The sequence below is a fragment of the Melopsittacus undulatus genome, chromosome 14 (assembly GCF_012275295.1).
Source record: "Melopsittacus undulatus isolate bMelUnd1 chromosome 14, bMelUnd1.mat.Z, whole genome shotgun sequence".
Classification (NCBI taxonomy): Eukaryota; Metazoa; Chordata; class Aves; order Psittaciformes; family Psittaculidae; genus Melopsittacus; species Melopsittacus undulatus.
In genome coordinates this window covers 6,048,301-6,052,659 of record NC_047540.1, presented here as the reverse complement: position 1 = coordinate 6,052,659, position 4,359 = coordinate 6,048,301, and positions in this window count along the sequence as shown.

Below are 4,359 nucleotides of genomic sequence, written 5' to 3'. Positions count from 1 at the left end.
GGAAATAAAGGTTCACTCTCTGTGGTGCTGTGGGGCCACAGCCTCGTGTCCAAGCCAGGGAACGGGGGGGGGGTGTCACCCTGTGGTGGCTGGTTCCCCCCCCCCCCCAGCTATCAGCATCCTGCTGAGCCCCTGCCCTTGCCTTGCAAATGAGTCTTATCATTGGAGCCAGGAGCAGTGAATTACATGGTAATTAATCCATGAGCAAATTAGTAACTTCGGAGGCAATTCCCATGTAATCTGCAGAGGGATGGAACGTGGAGCATCCCTGGCATCAGCACAGGCGCAGCTGCCTGGGGCACGTGAATGCCAGGCTTGTGTTAGACCAGGAGATGTGGTGGGAGAACAGGGCAGGACTTGAGCTTGGGGAGTGCTGGAGGAGAGGACATCCCTACACTGTGGCTCTCGAGGACTAATGGGGGCTCTGCTAAGGGCTTGGCTGGACTATGGCACTGACACCATGGGAAGGGCTGTGATGGTTGGGAGCATTGATCAGCACTTGTATTTTGGGTACACAACTTTCCCTCAGCGATGGAGCTGGTGGGAGCCATGGGATACAGCACAGTGGATGCCAATACTGCTGGGACAGCTGGGAAAGGATGCTGCCCAGTCTGGACCAGTGGCTTCTAAGGTGCTGGTTTGCTCCTCATCTGTGCTCAGCACCCTGCAAACCTGGGATTCCCTGAGCCCCTGGGTGCTGGGGCTGAGGACAAAGGTGCTTTCCCCCACCACAGCATCAGATTGTCCTCCAGAGCAGGCTGGGAGCCATGGAGATGTGCCTGTGAGATGGGGCATGCAATTGGGCAGGGTGATGGGGAGCATCATGGGCTGAACCTGCCTTGGGAGTGTCTGGAGCTGCCAATACACACCCGGGAGTGTGGGGTCTCCCAGGCACCCCAGTTAAGGCTGAAGCATTAATCACATAACAGCTCATCCCAACACCACCCAGTTTGGGTTTGGGGTGTGGGAAGGAGCAGGCTGGAGGCTGTAGCACGGTGATGAGGGCAGGGAGGAGGTGGCCGCCCTTGGGGAAGGCAAGGGAAGGTACCAAATCCTCCTCCTCATTAAACCGTTCTCAACCACAGCAGGAAGGGGATCCCAGCCCGGCACAGCCGCCTCCTGCCCGGGGTTTGCCGGCTCTGGGCTGGTGCCAGCTCCAGTTGTGCAATAGATGCCGGAGCACGGGATGAGGGGACAGGGCTGCAGCCGGGGCTGCGATGGGGCTCATCCCATCCCCAGGGCTGTGTGCCTGCTGCCATGGCCTGGCTGCTGATGTGCCTGCTAACGGCAGCCGCATTCTCTTGCCCCAGCTGCCGGGAGCCGCATGCAATGGGATCCCCCCGCCCCGCTCTGGCTCCAGCTCCTTTCCCTTCCCATCCAAGCGCAGCCGCGAGTCAGCGTCAGGCTTTCCCAGGGCATCTGGTGGCAATTAGCAGCTCTTATTAGTCACGGAGACGCCATATGCGGTGAGGGAGCGGAGCTCGGGAGAGGGCTTGCGGGGGAACAAGGGGAGCCCCCAGTCCTGCGGCTCTCGGCAGTGTCTGGAGGATGCAGACGGGTCCAAGGAGGTTGGAAGCTCTGGAGCCATTTTCCATCCGCAGCTTCCACCCGAGCCAAGCCTCCTGCTCCCCCCGTGCCAAACCCGTTCAGTTCGGGGGGCGGAAACGCTGGAGAAGCGGCTGTGAGGCTGCGCCGCTCCCGGCGGTGCGGGGGGACCGGAGCTCCTCTCTTGGCTCCGCTCTTCGGCAAACTATTTCCTCCGAAAGAGGCGAAACTGCGGCTCTAACAGCGAGGAAACAAACGGGCCCTGTCAGGCCGGGCAGGCTCCTTCCTTCCCGGCTGAGAGCTGGGACCTGGGGCAGGGAGAGAGGGGGATCCGTGCCTCAAGCAGTGCAGGGATAAACGCTGAACCGCCGGAATCCCCACCGCAGGAATTCCCTCCTGCCCATTGCCTCCCAGTAAGGGAGTGCTGCTGTTACCATCGCCCCCGGCCCTGTGGGGGCTGAGCTCGGCGGAGGAGGTGGGAGCCCCATGGTAACACTTGGGGTTGGAGGCAAACTGTCTCCAGCCCGAAAATTGCCGGGTTCTGCTCCGGCTTGTATTTCCTGGCATCTGGAGCCGGTGTTTCTGGGAAGAGCTGCTTGTCTCTGCGTTTTCCTGCTGGGTCGGTGGGCAGGGGCCGCAGGATCTGGATTTTCCATCCCCCAGCTCGGCAGCATTCCAGGGAAAGCCGGCAAGGGATGGAAACAGACTGATCCCCTCTTAGCAGAGTGCTGGGGAGGCAGGATCCCATGCAGCGGCACAAGGGAAGCAGGAGCAGAGGTTTCCATCCAGTGTTCCTGGGGCTGGCGAGGTCCCTTCATACCACTGGATTGGGCACAACGTACCCAGGGGGGCACCCTGGCAAATGAGCGAAACTGAGGCACGGGAGGACCAGCAGGAGGGAGGAACCCGAAGATGTTCACAGCTAGATTTGAGGGCCCAGGTTGCTGCTGGCTGTGCTGGTCTGGCTTGAGAGGAAGGGATGCGGCTGCCCTTCGTCCCTGCTCTGCTGTGGGGCCAGGGCTGGGCTGTGGGACAAGGAAGGTCCTACCTATGCGATGCTCAGACCCTGCACGGGAAGTTGTGGCTGCTGGTTGGCTACAGAGAAAAAAATCAGCTCGGGATGAAAAATTGCCTAATGAACGGGAATTATGGAAGTTTCATTCTATCTCATCCTCACTTGCTTTAATTACCCTTAATTACTGCAGCAGGAACCTTGAGGGAGGATGGAGCGCTCTGTCACTGCACCTCGGGGGCTGGCCCTGCATAAATGGCAGAGTGGAGCCGCTTGGTTTGCCCGCGACAGCTTATTTACTGTGGGCTGAATAAATATCAGCTGTTAATTGCTGCGCCTTCATTGAGATGGATGCTTCCTGCACACACGTTTGTAAAGCTTCCGTGTAAATAGATCCATCACTGTTGGGGAGGAAAAGCGGCTGAGCAGGGTACCTCGTGGTGTGTATGGGGCTTCCCGCAGGGATGGGATGAAGGGATGGGGTCACCCATGGGTGCTTTGCATTCCTCAGACCCCAACTTGAGTGAGTTGCTGTCCTGGGTGGGTCTGTTCCCTGCCTGCTCCCTGCCTGCAGGGGCTCGGGATGGCCTGGCTCGCCTTGGCATGGGATGCTGGCATGGATCCAAGCAGTGGGGCAGTATTCGGGGCTGGTGCATCTCTGTGGCTCCTGGTGGAAGCTGGGATGGGTGCTGGAAGCAGCCAGTGCCCAGTGAAGATGGTTCAGCTCTGGACAGTCAATGGCTCTGCTGCTGGGGACCAGGGAGAGCCGTGGCAGACACAAGCAGCATTCCTGGTGCAAGCAGCGATGCCAGCGGGATGATGGCAGCAGAGACCCTGAGCTCCAGCACCTTGTCCTGGGGCAGACTGTCCCCAAGCCCCCAAGCACCGGATGAGCGCTCCTGGGAGGACACCATCATACCAATAGTGGTGACCATTCTGGCCAGCGACTCCCATCCTCAGTGCCAAGACCTGGGTCCCCTCTGGTCCCTGGAATGAAGAGCTGCTCCCCAGGGCTGGAAGCCAGGGAATGGGGTTTGGGACGGGTCCTGTCCTGCGGGAGGGGTCCAGCCCCTGGGAGGGAGGGGAGGGACGGGGGGGGGGGGAGGCGCTACAGGAGGAGGAGGAGGGCGGGGATGCGCGGGCGGGAGGCAGCTCGGTCCCCCCAGGCTGGGAGGCGGAGGGAGGGCAGCGCCGGGGGCGGCTCGGGCCCCCCCGGAGGGAGGCGGGGAAGGCGGCGGAGCTGCCGGTGTCCTGCGGCGCTCCCACCGCCCCGACGGCCGGAGCCAGGTGAGCCCCGGGCACGGGCAGAGCGGACGGGCCCGTTCATTACCGTCATTAACCACCGCCCCGGGGCGGGCCGGGGATGGGGATGGGGCTAGGGCAGGGGCCGGGACCGGGGCCGGGGGGATCCGCTGGTGCGGAGGGTGCGAGGGTTGGAAGGACGGGGAGCGGGATGGGGGTTTGGGTGGGTGCAGGGGGAGCAGGACGGGCTCAGGAGGTGCCAGACGCAGCAGAGGGAACCGGGAGGTGCAGGCAGAGCTGGGGGTGCAACAGAGCTAAGTGCAGGCAAGGCGGAGGCAGGGTCCTGGGTTGCTGTGGCTGGGATGGAGTGGCAGGGATGCAGGTCTTGCTCCTGCCTTGAGTGGTGCTGAGCGTGTCCGGTGTGTCCCAGCGCCGGCTCCTGCAGCCCGGCCTTGCCTCGTGGCAGGAAGCAGGCAGGAGGGAGCCAGGTCGGTGTGACTTGCAGGGCCTGGGCCAAGCGGGGATCCACATGGCAGCAGGAGATAAAATGGGAGGGAGCA